The sequence below is a fragment of the Camellia sinensis genome, chromosome 5, assembly GCF_055761805.1.
Source record: "Camellia sinensis isolate YWXY chromosome 5, ASM5576180v1, whole genome shotgun sequence".
NCBI classification, from domain to species: Eukaryota; Viridiplantae; Streptophyta; class Magnoliopsida; order Ericales; family Theaceae; genus Camellia; species Camellia sinensis.
In genome coordinates this window covers 187861920-187879617 of record NC_138965.1, presented here as the reverse complement: position 1 = coordinate 187879617, position 17698 = coordinate 187861920, and positions in this window count along the sequence as shown.

Below are 17698 nucleotides of genomic sequence, written 5' to 3'. Positions count from 1 at the left end.
CAATTCAAGTAATCCAACCTTCACCGACAGGCATTCAGACAATTATAGCAAATAAGCAGTTAGCCTCATGGCAAGCATGCTTTCATGGCAACATTAACATATATGCAGTATCCTAAAGCGTAAACACTCACAGTGTACTTCGAGCCAAAACAAAGAACTAGTTAGAAATCATGCATGATCGTAGTTCATTTTAAGATGGCTAATGCAACACATGCGAAAATGCAACTAAGATAGGCTCGGCTATCTAGAATGGCATATGAATGCAACTTGGTAACATGTTGTTGAACACGTATTCAAGTAAATGTATCGAAAGTACAATGCAATTAGTATGATGCGTCGAGCTCGGTGCATGCAATACAGATGAATGGATGCACGCATGCAAAGCATAAGGTATGCTAAATGAAACATGCCCTAAAACTAACCATCGTAAGCGGTTAAGTAAAAGGGAGAAAGAAATGGGGATTGGAAGACATGCATCACACACACACACGTTTATTACAACAGTTGACCTTCTCGACAGAGGGACCGAATAAGAAGCTAACTAGCTAATCTAAGCTAATTAAACTAATTATTACAAAACAAACTAATAAACTAATCCTAGTTAACTAATTATTACAAAACAAATTGAAATAGCTAAATGCATTAACTATTAAGGTACAAAACAAAGCAAAAGCTAGCTATCTAAGCATGGCAGCTAAGGAAAACAGTAAATCAGGAGCCTTAGAGAGAGAGGAATGCATGCAAGCCCGGTCGCCTCGTTTGGAAATCCAATGCGATGCCCCGATTTGCCTGTGTTTTCAATTGTCCTCAGAAACTTGCACTAAGCTCCAGAAAACTGAAACTCCATCATGGGAACTTGTGGGAGGGCTGCTGACTAGTTGTTGAGGAAGTAGACCACCTGCCGACCACTTTCTGTGCTGAAAAACCAAAAAAGTGGTCGACCAGCTAGTAATACTGGTCGGCCGACCAGTTGTTGCTGCTGAATTCCAGTTTGCTACAATAGAGAGCAAGAAAGGGCATGGCAATGTATTTGCAAGGTATGTGTGCACAACCACGCTCCCTATCATGTCATGAGCTCAAGGGAGTGTGGTTCTCGACCCTCGGGCCACCAATCGCGCATCTCAATACATGATGGTCGAGAGGCGAAGTTCCATAATTCAATATGAAAATGAATACACAAGTAAACACATAAGTGCCTAGAACTCTATCATGTATGATCAAGAGCGTCGGCGATTGAGAATTAAGGCACGTTTCATCACTTTAAGTATGAAACGTCTCTCGTTTCCCGTGTTTGGACTAACACCTATTCCAAACACAATGCAACACATAACATGGCATAGCATACACAATGCAACTATGCAAACAAGAACATGGCATACACAACGCAATGCACTATGATTAACTACAATGCAATGCACGCAAGCATAATGGAATGCAACATAAGTATGCAAACATGCAATGCAAGGAACAAGCATCCAACAACATGATCAAACCACCAATGCCAATAGCATGCATACTCAATGTAAAGGAACATAAGCATGCTAACAACATGAAAACAAACATGCTAACAACAATATGGCATGCACAATGCAAACAACATAACATGCACAATGCAATGTGACATGGCATACACAATGCTCAATGGACTTAAACCAAAATGGATAGACCTCAGCCATGTCCAAAATAGAGGCCACAATGATGAAACAAAGGCACAAAAATACAAGGCATGCATGCACAATACATTGGCCAACCAACTAGGCCTAAGAGCACAACTCTCAAGAGGGCTCAAGGAGTGATAAATGCGGAAGTGTAACAACACTAAATGCACTGAAGTAAAGTAAGAAATGATGCCAAATCATTCAATCAAACACAAGTATAGCATGCGAAGGTCCTAAAGCATGAAGCTAGTAAAGAGGACCACAAAGGGGGCATGTAATATATGGCACAAGTGTATGAACCGACCATGGACAGAGCTGAAGTAGGTCAAAACAATGACCAAAACATGCTAAGATGGAGGTTCAAATACCTAGGCATGCAAGCATACATACTAAGCCATAAGCAAAGCAAGAATGCTCAACACTCAAAGACACTTAAAGAATGAATGAAGTGGGAACATGGCACTGCTACATGCTCTGAAATGTCATGTTATGTGATGCTAAATCATATACACAACACAAATGAAACATGTAAGAATTAACAAAACACAAAGCTAGCAAGGCCAATTGCACTACAGCTATACAAAGCATGAAGCATATGGCAAAGGCAATCCAAAATAGTCCTAGAACATATTAAAATGAGTCTAAAACATGCATGAAAGGAAGCCAAAATAAGCTAGCATAAAGGGCATAAGGCATGGTGCATACAAGGCAAATAAGGTGGATTACACTACACCTATTAAGACCAAGCATGTGATGACTTAATCAATAAAAATCAGAGTTATATCATGGAAAAATAACCCCTAAAACACATTGAAATGATGGCTCGCAAGCTAATACATGAAGGTATACGCAATGATTCATGTTAAGGCATAAAGGGGCAAACCCTCCAACGCATTGAATGCGTGAAAAATGCAAGTGCATGAGCATGAAACATGGACTGAAATCACATAAGAAATGATACCAAATCATTCAAATAATCCAAGTAAAGCATGCTAGTGAACTTGGTGTACAAAGCTAACAAGCTAGATTGAACTATGGCTATACAAAGCAAGTCATGCATGGCCAAAACAACCAAAATCAGAGCTAAAGCATGTTAAAACATGGACAAAAGTTTCTTTAAGTTAAGCCAAAAGCATGCTAGAATGACATGTTACAACATGATGCATGTTAGGCTATTTCATGGAATTGCACTACAAGTGCATGAGGCATGCAAGAGGTGACCAAACCAAACCCTAACAGAGGTATGACATGGCAAAACATCACCACAACATGCTGAAATGGAAACAAAACAAGCTAGAATGACATGCTACTTCATGAAGCATACAAGACTAGTTTGTGAGATTACACTACAAGTGTATTAGGCATGCATGGAGTGACAAAACCAAGCAAAAAAAGTGGTAAGCCTCAGCAAAATAACCACAAACACATGCTAAGATACAAGCTAATACAAGCTTAACAAACATGCTCACATATGAGGCTAATGAAGCAAGTATTAAAAACACAAGGAGAGGGGATGACCCTCTCCTTTTTGGGACCTTAAAACACCATCCCCACCATTAAAATCCAAGGAAGGCCAAAACAAGGCGATCCCAAAGCTTAAAAAGAAGGCACAAGAACAAGGCCAAACAAGGCCTACGAGGGGGTAAACAATCCCAAACACAAAAGTGACCTTAAACAAAGATCTTAAGCATACAAAATTAGAACTTTTTGTAGTTTAGAGTTAAGCTTAAAAAAATATGAAAAAGGGTCCAAAAGCTTAAGCAAGAATGGGGATTTAAGAGGTTAAAGGCTCACCCTTGAAGACCACCTTCAAAGTTGCAACTTCAACAACTTTTTCAAGCTCAAACCACACCAAGAACCTCAAAACCAGCTCCTAATCACGTCAGCAACAAAAGGATGGTGTTTGAGTGTGTGTTTGTGTGTTAAAGTGAGGTAAAACTACACTTTTAAGGCATAAAATGAAGAATAAGAGCAATATAGAGACAAAGCTATATGTATAACTCAAACCCTAATTTTCTGAACCTAGAGGAGGGAGGAGGTGGTTCTCTCTTATAGAGAACCAAAAGAAAAGCTTCTCCAAGAAGCTAAGGTTCAAGGCCATCCCTCCATACACGTGTATGGAGGATGGTCTTAGTGCCCTCCAGCTGTGCCAGCTGGAGGAAAATATCTCCAAAAAGGTGACAAAAAGTGGCCGACCACTTGAAGTGGTCTCCTAGAACAACAACTAGTCAGCCATGGTGGGAGAGAGTCCAGAAGATGAAAACAAGCAAATGGTGTGGTGGCCAACCACTTTTGATGGTCCAAAGATCAAGGAGACTAGTTGTCAGACCAGAAAATCGGCTGACAGGAGGAAAAGTAGTCTCAAAGGGGAAATACTGATCTTCCACCCTGGTACCACCTTCCAAACAATGAAAACAAGGTTTGTACCAAAAGCAAACCAAAACGGATGCAAGACGAAAGTTCGGGAGGCAAAGCGTGCAGCTAGGAGCCTCGAAAACTAGCTGTCGAGCACCAAAAGTGGTTTACAACCACAAAAGTGGTCTCCCAAACCACAGTGGCCCTCTAGGCTAAGGAAACAAGGTGTGGTTCAAAAACCACGCCAAACGGAGAACATTAAGCGGTCCCGAGACAAGGCGCGCGGCCGAAGTCTCTAAAAATCGGAAACTAGTCTCCAAACGAGAAAAGTGGCCTACGACCATAAAAGAGTGGTCTATAAGACCTCTCCCTCCCTCAAGCAAGGAAAACTAGACTTGGTCTGCAAATCGAGTCAAAACACAAAGAGTTCAGAGGCCCGGAGGCAAGGCTCTCAGCCAAAACTCCGAAATCTCGAAACGAGCACAACATGCACTATCACCGAGTGCTCAATCGATGATGTCTGAGTCTTAAGGTCGGTCAAAAATGGGGTGTCTACACTCATTTAACTTTGAATCTTATTTCTATTAGTCAACTTTGTGCCATTGGTTATTGTGTTTATTTATTTTCCTCTGGTTGTGTTGTGCAAGATCCTCATTTCAAGCATCTGATTGGGATCGGCCGTAGGTTGGGAGGTTTATATGTTCTGGAGACGCATTGTTGCATCTTCAGTTGATTTGTTTTCTTTTCATTTGAGTCCTAAGTCGTTTGTTTTTTTATTTATGGCATTCTCGCCTTGTTCATGTGTGTAGCTCTCGTTTATAGTATTTAGTTTCTATTGGTGTCTTAGGTTCTTTGAGTAGTCATAATATTTTCGATTGTAGTGGATGCAAACTAGCAAAGTTTACTGCTTTACCATTTAATAAAAGTTTCACTACTTCGTTTAAACCTTTTGATCTTATACATTCTGATGTGTGAGGTCTTGTACCTATTTCCACTAAAGGGGATTCCTGATATTATGTCTCTTTTATTGATGATTATTGTAACGGCCCAAACCTGCCACTGTAAGTTTAACGTTGTAACCGGCCAGTAATCCTTGGATTACCAAAGGCCTCTAAACAAATTAATATATAATTAGGGGCTGTGGAAGCAAATATACAATATATACGTAGTCCATTGAGCTGTGTTGACATATATAGGACATAAATTTCCAATACAACTTCTTTTACATAAGCTGACATCATAATTATAGTATCCACATCATATTCAGTATAGATATGACAAAAGGGAGCTTAGCCCTATAACACACAAACTGAAAACCGTTTCATGTTCCAAAAGAAACAAAGTCTCAAATGCATGCCACATAAACTGGATTTGTTCACAAAAGGAAACCTCCTCAGGAGGCACAACAGCTGACTGACAAACAGAGACTCTAGGTTATCAGCTCTGGGCTTGGTCACTCGCTTGGTCACTTACATACGTATGTGAATAGTGAGCGAAGCTCAGTGAATAATAACAGAGTAAAGGGGTAGATGAATGATGTCCCATAACCAAATCAATTCACAGAAACAAATTCATATTCACATTCTTGTTCAAGTCATTGATGGAAATTAGAATTCATACTGAATCTTACATTCGTTAACGCTAACAAATCACATATAGAGCATCGAAGATCATACTTGTCAGTTCCATAAAGGAACCTCTGGCAGGGTATGGATAACTTGTTAGTTCCATAAAGGAACCTCCAGACCGGGTACAGATAACTTGTCAGTTCCATAAAGGAACCTCCGACTGGGTATAGATAACTTGTCAGTTCCATAAAGGAACCTCCGAACCGGGATCTGATAACATACTTGAACCATGAAATTGTTAGAAATTGAACAATCATTCATTGTATATAACATAGCATTTCATAGAACATATCTTATTTCATATACAGAAAATAATAAAGTTGATCATAGCTTTACTACGTTATTACTCACTGATTATTGCACAAATAACTTTGATAGCAGCCAAAGGATCAACAGTTCACGGTGCGTGACCTACACAAACATAACAGATACACATATTGAAACACACGCTCGGGTCGTACTTAACTTATTTCATTTCATTCTTAGTGTATTTCTAGTCCTTATCCTTTATATTATGTCTTAATCTTGGCTCAAGAATGCTTAGGATGCAATGAGGATGCCAAAATGCATTTGAAAACACTTGGTTAAAAATGCTGGAAACAGAGGTCTCGCTCGAACACAACTTCTTTCGCTCGAGCAGACATGCAAAATGTAAGTGGTCGCTCGACCACAACTTCTGTCGCTCGAGCAGTCTGTATACTTCTGCAAAAGTACTGGTTACTTTATTTTCCCGCTCGACGGTCGCTCGAGCGTAAGACTCAGGTCCTCGCTCGAGCGCAACTCTTGTCACTTGAGTGATTTGCAAAACATGTGAACTTTTGGGAGCTTGCATTTCACGCTCGAGCCAACTTTTGGTCGCTCAAGCGGAAGCGCAAGATCGTAGAGTGGTCGCTCGAGCTCAGGATCTGTCGTTCGAGCGGAGGGTGCAAATTCTAGAATTTCTAGATTGCACTTCTAAGTCCAAAACTCAAATTCAATGCCTTCAAACTCAACCTTTGGGCTCCAAAACTTGAGAAAACATGTCCAAATTTGGAAAACATGGAGAATTAAAGATCATATCATGAAATCATGGCCCAAAAGCTTGCCCATTGCTCATAAGTCAACTCAAAACTTTGAAAACATATCATATATACAATGGAGTGAGTTCAAAACTTCTAAATCATGATCAAAGTAGGCAAATTGATGGAAAACATAATAAATTCTCGAAACTATGGTAGGCTTGGTGCATGCATGTGAGAAATCTTAGCAATTAAGCTCAAAATGGAAGAAAATGTGTATGCATGCATGCATGATGTGTTCCTCTTTCCTACCTAGCTAGCTCAATTCTTGCATAATTCAACTAAATTCTCTTGAATTCTTGTAAAAGTGAGTCAAATAAAAGCTTAAGGAATGAAATTCTTACCTAAAGTCCTTAATTCTTTGTATTCTTAGTGAGTCCTAGCTCAATTCTCCAATTGCCCATTAATTGCCTAGCAATTCCTCCATTTCCTTCTTGAAATCAACTCTCACCCTTTAATTCTCTCTTTCTCTCACGTTTTTGAGCTTAGGAGTATGAAATGAGGGGGTAAAAATAAACTAAGAAAGTCAAAGTAGCCTTATACAGGCTCAATTAAGGATGCTTAATTAAACTTGACTTAGGTTAATCACATTGACATTAATTATTCTAATTTAATCATCCCGAATCAAATTTTAATTAAATCTACCATAAAATTCCATAAATTCCACATAACACATATACCAAGTCAATTTCATGATCGGATGCCGATAAGGCCTTCAATTCGCAAAATATAACAGAATCTCAAACATGTATTCCCACAATAAACAAATAGAAATACAAATAATGTAACACACATGCAATTAATTCAAAATTTTATCTTACTGTAGACACCCCATTTTTGACCGACCTTAAGACTCAGACGTCATCGTTTGCGCACTCGATGATTGTGCATGTTTGTGCTCGTTTTGAGTGCCCGAAGTTCTCGGCTAAGTGCCTTGTCTTTGAGCCTCTAAACTTTCTGTGTTTTGGCCTTATTTTTGGGCCAAACCTTGGTGCCTCTTGCCTGGAGGGGGAAATGGCCTTGCCAGCCACTTTTGGCTATTGTCAGCCACTTTTCCTCCTTGTCGGCCACTTGAAGTGGTCGGTCGGCTAGGAGAGGTGGCCGGCCGGCCACCTAAAGTGGCCAACGGCCAATTTTCTCATTTTTCAGATATTTTATGCGCCAGCTGTTGATCATTGAAAGCCTCTTTCATACAAGTGTATGGAGGGATGAAAACAAGCTTTTGGCTTGCATTTCTATATAAGGGGAGGTCTTACCCCATTTTGGGGTTACAAAATATTGTGAGCAAAATTTCTGCCTCTCTCTCTAGAATTCTCTCTCTCTCTCTCTCTCTCTCTCTCCCTATTTTGCGCTTGAAAGTGAGTTTTCTCTACATTTTTGCACTAAGACCCATGACCAAACACCTTCACCTTGGAGCTGAGGTTCTTGGAGGTCTTGTTTGAGCTCTCAAGGCTGGTTTTAGCTCAGAATTGCACCTGTTTTAGTGCTGTGCTTCAAAGGTAAAGGCTTACCTCTTTTAAGCTTTATTTTAGTTGCTTGTTTGGCCACCTTTGCATGCTGTTTTTGGCCTAATTTTAAACTACAAAAACCTCTATTTTTAAAGTTTAAAAATGGTAGTTTAAGGCCTTTTTGGAGTTAGGGGTGGTCCACCCTCTTTTGTAGCTTGTTTGCTAAAGTGTTGTGCTCTTTTTCAAAGCTTTTGAAACAACTTTTTTCGGCCTTTTAACCATTGAATTCTAGGAGAATTTCAGTGGCAAAAAGTATGTTTTGAGGTCCAAAATATGAGGGGGTGGCTTCTCCTTCTTGTGTCTTGTTTGCAAGTATAGATGGCCTAACATATGAGCATGTTTTTCTACCTTTTTGTGGCTCTATCTCAGCATGTTTTTGCTACTGATTTAGCATGCTTTAGCTCTATTTTGAGATGCCTTAGTCATATGAGGCTTGCTTTGTATAACTATAGTGTAATTGGCTTCACTAGCTTTCTGCTTTAAGGCCTCTAACATGTTTTGCATGAGACGATTGCATGATATGGCATCATTTTATACATGATTTCAGTGCACATAGCTCTGTCACACTCTCACTTCTATCACTCTTTCATTGCTTTTGAGAGTTGTGCTTTGTGCCTTGTTTGTAGCCTAACATGTGAGCATGTTTTTCTTGCCTTTTGTACTATTATCTTGGCATGTTTTGGCCATTGTTTTTGCATAATTAAGCTCTGTCCAGAGTTGGTTTAGTCATTTGAATTTGATATGGCATGCCTCTAGTGTAGTGCTCTTCACTAGCTTTAATGCTTTTAGCTTTTGAACATGTCTTGCACGTGTTGCTTGCATGATTTAAGGTCTTTAACATGCCATTTCAGCATCAAAAAGTCTGCAACCTCCCTCATTTCTTCATTTTTCTATTTGTTTTGAGGGTTGGTTAACCTTATGATTGTGTTTAAGCTTGAGATAGAGCTTGTGCTCAATGGCTTTAACCCTCTTATGAGGGTTCCTCCTAGCCAAAGGCATGATCTCTCTCATGTCTTAAACCATCCTTTGGTTGACCCCTCTCTCATTAGAGGATACTCATTTTGGACTTAACCAATTAAAGAATGGCTTGGTAATGCTAAAATGTGTAAATAAAATGAGCAAAGTAAAACTTGTGCGAAATAAGCATTTGTGTTGCATTGCATATGTTTGGATCGGACGTTAATCCAAACACAAGAAATGTGGGACGTTTCATACTCAAAGTGATGAAACGTGTCATGTTTCTTGGTCGCTTTCACCCTTGATCATGCATGATAGGGTGGTGGTCCTTCGAGTCTTGTTTGTGCATTCATTAAGCTTGTACAAACTTGGTTCTTTGGCCATCATGCATGAAAATTCTTGATTGATGGCTTGAGAGCCAAGTGCCAAACTTCTTTGAGCTTGAGAAATGATAAAGAGGGTGGCAGTACACACATTCCTTGAAAAATACATTGCTGTGCCTCTGTTGTTCTCTGCTGCAGCAAAACCAGAAGCCTGGAAAAACGGGTGGCCGACCGGCCACTTGCAGTAGCCGACCGACCAGTGTGGGTGGCCGACCGGCCAGAAGAGAAAAATTGTTCAAAAATGTTCCTATTTTGGGGCAGAAGCAGTCTGGAAGCTGGTACAGTGTTCAAAGATTAAGGCGAGTGCAAACAGAGGCAATAGAGATCATAGCGATGGATTTTCGGGAAGACGCAACTAAGCATGCATGTCTCCCTCGCCTATGAGGCCGTTTACTCGCTTTATTTAAACTATTTTAAATAGCTTAGAGTAGCTAGTTATTTAATTCATTTTGTAATATCATAATTAGTTTGTGTAACTAGTTATTCAATTTCATTTGTTGTAATTAATTAGCTTAGAATAAGTTAATTAATTAGATTCAACTTGTATTGTTGTAATTAATTAGCTTAGCATAGTTAATTAGTTTCGTTTTGTAATAATTAGCTTAGCTTAGTGTAGCTTAGCTTAATTAGTCGGACCCTCCTTCACGAGGGCACAATGTTGTAATAAGCGTGCGTGTGTGTGTGCATGTCTTCCAACCCCACTTATTTCTTCCTTTTACTTAACCGCTTTCGATGGTTAGCTTAGGGCACATTTTAATTAGCATACCTTATGCTTGCATGTTTGCATCATTCATTTGTATTGCATGCACCAGGCTCGGCTCATCATTCAAAATGTATCGTATTTCAATACTTATTTGAATACATGTATCAAATCGTTGCGTTCATATGCCATCTTAGATAGCCGAGCCTATTAATTGCATTATTACATGTGTTGCAGTAGGCATTCTGTATAGTTAGGATCATGCATATTTCTAACTAGTTTTTGTTTTGGCTCGGAGTACACTGTAAGTGTTATGCTTTAGCATACTTGCATGAGTGTGAGTGATGCCATGATAGCATGCTTGCCATGAGGCTATTTGCTTAAGTTCTTAACTGCATGAATGCCTGTGGATGAAGGCTTTGTTGCTTGAATTGGAACAATTTGACAAAGGTATGTTTTAAGCCCACTTGAGGGTGGAAAATCCGCGCTTTAGCCCACTTGCCAGTGGTACTTTCAAACCATTTTTAAAAACAAACATGAGTTGTTTTGTTTCAATTCTTGCGATTTAGTCTATAATTGTATGTGTGCGTCACATAGTAAAGTTAGCTAAATAATCAGAACAAGAGCACATGAGGTTTATAAAACAACATATCATGCTTAGTAGAGGCCGATCCTTTGATCGGGCAAGCGGGGGTGCTCATTTCAGGACCTTCCCCTCTCGTACCCAAGTTCCTGAGCCGAGGAAACTTTGGTGATGACGGACACGTGGCCTTTGACACGAGTCAGGGTTTCCTAAATTTCTCAAAAATAAAATATTTAGGTGGCGACTCTGTAATCTGGCAAAGCAGTCCATGTTTGGCGATTTTTTATTTAAAATCGATTTTTCAAAACGATTTGCCAGATTTGGACTCTTTGGTGTTTAAGCTCTGAAATAATCCCAAACCTTCCATATTTCCACTAATTATACCCAAGAAATCCATTTTTACGCACTGTGCCCCCTTATGCTGAGGCTAAAACAGAAAAATAGGGAAATGAATGAGACCCGACCGTGCCTTAGTGAGGGCTGACCGTGGCTATTGAGGGCCGGTCGTGCCTTACTAGCGAGAAACACTATTCTGGGTGGGAGGCCGTCAGCTGTCTATTTTTGAAGATATTTATGATATTTTTGGTTCAAATTCTATAAAAACGACCATATACCTCTGTTTTGAGGGTTGAAGAATTTCAAGAAAGCCTCTATACCACCTTGAGAGCTCCATCTTCTCCTTTTTCTTGTGCAAGCAACACTTTGAGTTAACCTACCACCTTGAACCTATATCCATACATCATATACACCTTCACACCTTAGCCTAGGAACCTTGGTTGAGCCTTGCATACCATAATTCAAACTTGAGAGTGTGTTGAGACTTAGTTTGAATCACAAGCAAAAGCTTACTTCCTTGAGAGGTATAAGCTTGTCATCCTCTCTTTTACTTCTTATTCTTTCATTTGCTTTATAGTTCTTGCAGTTTCATGTTGCTTTAATCCTATTCTAAGTGTGTTAAGTTTGGGTTTGGAGAGCTACGAAAAGGATAGAGAGAATTTACACTCTTTCTACACCTTTACCTATAGCTCAAACCCTTACTTTCACACTCTTTTTCTTTGTTCTTTAAACTAATTTTCAGAGTTAAAAAAGGGCTAAAAATCATGCTTTGAGGTTTTAAAAATGGAGGGGTTAGCCACCCCTCATTGTTCTTGCTTGCTAGTCTTATTTCATCTCTTTGTTGTTTAGCTTGTTAGTTTCTTTTCATGCATTTCTAGCTGTTGTTTTTCATCTGTTTAAGGCTGTTTTAGGGTTGTCTTAAGTTATTTAAATAGTTCATGCTTTGATTAGCTTGGTTATTGACTCATAAGTATGCCTACATAGCTTGTAGTATATTGTTCTAAGCTTTTCTTCAACTCATTTCCATGTTTAAAGACCTCATTTTAATAATCAACTTGCCATTCATCTCTTTCATTTAAGAATTATTTCAATCGATTGACGGTTATTCAAAACATGAACTAGCGATTTACGTTTAATGGCTTAATCTCAATAGAGGTTTGTTGTCAACGGCATAGTCTTTTGTTCATGTTGAGAATCACCTCCCGTTTGACATATTTTTTCACTTAGTGGACGTAAGAATCATATTGGACTTAATGGATTAAAGGATGTTAAAGACTAATAAATTTGGCTTAAAATGAACCAACCCACATAAAGAAAGTGAGTTATATTGCTTAGGATTCGGCCGGACGTTATGTCGAATCCATTTTGTCAAGAGTTGTCTTACATCAATTCATGATGTTTTGATGGATCTTGATGCGTCTCTACCTCCCTCTTTGAGTTCACTCCATGATAGGGGGGAGGGGTAGTTATAGTTCCTTTCATTTATTGATTTTTGTCCAAATTGTACATCGAAATCATCAAGCAATCAACTTGCTCATTGATGATTTTGGAAACAATTCTAACCTTCTCTTGAGGCTTTCCTAGGACAGAGAAGTGTAAGAGGGACAAACAGAGTCCAGAACACTCTATCTGCATTGTTTTCACTTCAGAGCACAAAATAGAACTTTACATGACATTAAGGCATGGCCGGTCATCAATGTTTGGTTAGCAGTGTATTTTTACAGAAAATAGAGGGCAATGGCTGAAGGTGAAATAGTGCAAGCCTGGGAAGATAGAACTGTTCTTGGACATTATGCATGTGCATGCAACCCTTGCGCATCCTTGCTTGAATCATTATCATTGTTGTAATCAATTAGTATTATTCTTGTTGTTACAATTAGTATTGTTAATTACTGGTGTTATAATTAATTAAATTATTATTGTTTATTTCTAATTGTTATAGTTAACTTAGATAGTTAGATTACTTGTCATGATTATCCTTGTTGTAATAGCATAGTTAGCTAGTTAATTCTTTAATTCATTCATTCAGTTTTGTAATAAGTAGTTTAATTCGGACTTTGATTCGCACCCTCTCGCACAAGAGCAATTATGTAATAAGTTGTATGTCTTCCAACCCCACGTCTTTCTCTCTTTTACTTACTTGCTTACGATGGTTAGTATAGGATATCATTTTTTAAATTAGCATTCTTATGCTTTGCATCCATTGTTTTGCATACATCCAAGGCTCGGCTCATCATACTAACCCGATATCAAATGTTCAAAATTCATTACTTGAATATGCACTTTATCGCATGTCTTGAATGGAATTATATGCCATGCTCATAGCCGAGCTTGTAAAATACATAATGTGTGCATTGCATTAGTTATATTGCATTGATTAGGAACATGCATATTTTCTAATTATTTTGCTTTGTTTTGGCTCGGAGCACTAGGTGAGCTATTTTGAGCTTTAGCATATTGCATGAATGTGATTGTTGCCATGTCAAAGCATACTTCCATGAGGCTATTTGCTTAAATGATATAACTGTTTGAATACCTGTGCATGAAGGCTAGTTGCTTGACTTGTGATGGTTTGATTAAATGTCCATTTTAGCCCACTTTTTCAAGTGACAAATTCACAAAACAATTTCGAAACAAAACATGAACCAAATGTTCCAACCAAATGTTCCAACCAAATATTCCAATTATTGCAAATATTAGTCTATACCTTGTGTGTGCATCATATAGTAATGTTAGCTAATAAATCAGAACAAGAGCATATAATGTAAATAAGAATCACATCATGATTAGTAGAGGCTGATCTTTGATCAGGCGAGTGGGGTACTCAATTAATGACATTTCCCTCTCGTACATAAGTTCTGAGCCAAGACACTGTGGTGATGACGGACTAATGGCCTTTGGCACGAGTCTTGGGTTTCTTAAATTTTCCAAAAATATTTAGGTGGCGACTCTGAAATCTGGCAAAGTAGTCCATTTTTAGCATTTGATTCAAAATCGATTTTCCAAAAGATTTGTCAGATTTGAACTCTTTGGTGTTTATCTATTTCACATTGCACTTATGAGATTAGATTCAGAACCGCAGGAGTCTGAACTATAGGCTTGTTGTCTTCCAAAAGGGGGCACGAAAAGTCAAGCTACATAACCTAGTAGATTCCCTTTGATCATTCCAATCAAACGACATAGTTTTCTGTGTCAATTGTGTCATTGGCATGGCAAGTTTGGAGAAATCTTTTACAAATTTGTGATAATAGCCTGCAAGTCCCAGAAAACTTCAGATTTCTAACACGTTGGTTAGTCTTGGCCAGTCTACAATAGCTTCAATCTTCTGTGGGTCAATCGAGATACCATCCTTGTTGATTACATGCCCCAAAAATGCTACACTATCAAGCCAGAATTCACATTTGGGCAATTTCGCATACAATTTCTTTTCTCTCAGAATCTGTAAGGCAGTTCTCAAATGATTCTCATGCTCTTCCCTGTTTTTGGAGTAAATTAGTATATCATCAATGAATACAACAATAAATTCATCAAGGAATTGTTTGAAAACTTGATTCATTAGGTCCATAAACGTTGCCGGTGTATTCGTTACCCCAAATGGCATTACCAAAAACTCATAGTGCCCATATCTAGTTTTGAAAGCGGTTTTCTCAATGTCTTCTGCTTTAACTTTCAATTGATGATAGCCCGATCAAAGATCAATTTTAGAAAACACCTGGGCTCCCTGAAGTTGGTCAAATAGATCGTTTATTCGGGGCAATGGGTATTTGTTCTTCACGATTACTTTGTTCAACTAGCAGTAATCAATATACAGCCTCAAAGACCCGTCTTTCTTTTTGAAAAACAACATTGGAGCTCCCCAAGGTGAGGTGCTTGGACAGATGAATTTCTTGTCTAAGAGTTCTTGGAGTTGGACTTTCAACTCTTTCAGTTCAGAAGTTGACATTTTATAAGGGGTCTTAGAAATTGGTTATGTCCTAGGTACTATATTAATAGTAAACTCAATTTCCCTATCAATTAACTCCCCGGGTAGGTCATTAGGAAATACATCAAGAAATTTATTTACTACAGAGATGATCTCAACAATAGAGCTATCAAAAGTCACAGTCAAAATGCAACATAAGTAACCCCAACACCCTTTCCTTAACAACTTCCTAGCTTTCATAAATGAAATCAAATATGGCAGAAGAACTACCCCATTTCCAGTGAAAACAAACTCAAGCATACCAGGTGGTCTAAACACGATAGATTTACTCACATAATCAATGGTGACGTAGTATTTTGTTAACCAATCCATACCCAGAATACAATCAAAATGATCAATGCTCATAGGTAGCAAATCAACGTACAATGCCATATCACCAATCATAATATCACATACTGGATATACATAAGCACATATCATAGAACCTCCAGATGGTGTACACACAGACAATAAATAGTTCGTAGGTTCTAATGGTCTAGTTAACTTCCAAGAAAAAGCCTGCGATACAAACGAATGTGTGAAACCAAAATCGATCAACACATAAGCATTCTGAGAACAAATAGAGATAATACCTGACACCACAGATGCGGTGTTTTGCACATCTCTGGGCACTAATGCAAATACTCTCTCTTGTCTCAGCATCTCATTTCCAATATTACTCCTGGTATTAGTTCTTGCATTGGTCCTTGTTGTAAGAGCGGACCTGGCTGAACTTGCGGCAGGGCAGTTAGCATTATCAAATTTTAACGGACAATCTTGAATCATGTGGCCAGTCTTGCCACACCGAAAGCACGCACCAGAGACACGGTGACACATGCCTTTATGCCTTCTTCCACAATTAGGACAATTTGAAATAGAGCCACTACTTTGGCTAGAGCTGCTAGAGGACCCTGTATTCTACCTTTTTGAAAAGGATTGGCCCTTCTTGAAATTAAATTCGGACCATTTACCCTTCCATTCAGTTGTTGGGGCTGGAGCTTGTTTCTTTGCTACTAGAATGGCTTCTGCCATCAATGCCCTATCTAGTACTTCTACATAAGTAGACAATTTCAGGACGCCCACTCGATCAAATACATCGAGATCCAATCCACCTTCAAATTTGCGGGCTTTCTTGTAATCCGTATCTACCATATGAGGGGCAAAACGAGCTAATTCCGTGAATTTAGCCTCATACTCAGCTACAGACATCCTGCCTTGCTTAAGTTCTTGGAATTCAGAAACTTTTCAGTCCTTGAAACACTGAGGAAAATACTTGTCATAGAAGATCTCGTTGAACTGAGTCCATGTCATATTCCCATTGTTAGTTCGGATTAACAACCACCATCTTCACGCTTCATATTTTAAAGTGTATGTGGCCAAAAGAACTTTTTGTGTCTCGGAACAAGGGAATACTTTAAACAGTTTCTCTATTTCAAGTAACCATGTTTCTGCCTTTAAGGGTTCGATACCACCCAAGAAGGTCGGCAGTTTCATCTTCATAAATTTCTGAGTCAAGTTGATGATGTCATTATTGTTTGGTTCAACTAGCACCGATGGAGGTAAAGGTTGTTGTCTTAGTTATTGTGTTATGGCTTTAGTCAAAGCCGCAAGTATCTGTTCCATTCTGTTCATTCAAGCCTCAAAAGATTCACTTATATCATTTCCCCTTACATTCTCCATGTTGCTATAGGTAAACAAAATAATAATAAACATAGGCCAATAATTCTTTTTACCACGCTTGGAGTATCCAATTTCAGTTTCTGCATCCACAGAGATTAACACACTCACACATGTAGATAAAATGTCCTTAATTCTTTTCTAGGACATCATATAGCTCATATGGACTCGTGTGTGCGGTATAACTCATGCTCTGATACCATTCTATCACGACCCAAACCCACCCCTGTAGGTTTAGCGTCGTAACCAGCCAATAATCATTGGATTACCAAAGGCCTTTGAACAGATTAATATATAATTAGGGGTTGCGGAAGTAAATATACAATATATATGTAGTCCATTGAGCTATGTTGACATACATGGGACAGAAATTTCTAATACAACTTCTTTGTGACGTCATAATTACAATATCCACATCATATTCAGTACAGATATGGCAAAAGGGAACTTAGCCCTATAACACACAAATTGAAAACCGTTTCATGTTCCAAAAGAAACGAAGTCTCAAATGCATGCCACATAAACTCGATTTGTTCACAAAAGGGAACTTCTTTAGGAGGCACAACAGCTGGCTGACAAACAGATACTCTAGGTTATCAACTCTGGGCCTGGTCACACGCTTGGTCACCTACGTACAGATATGAATAGTGAGCGAAGCTCAATGAATAATAACAGAGTAAAGGGATAAATGAATAATATCCCATAACCAAATCAATTCACAGAAACAGGTTCATATTCACATTCTTGTCCAAGTCATTGACGGAAATCAGAATTTATACTTAATCTTATATCCGGTAGCACTAACAAATCACATATAGAGCATCGAAGATCATATTTGTCAGTTCCATAAAAGAACCTCTGGTAGAGTATGGATAACTTGTTAGTTCTATAAAG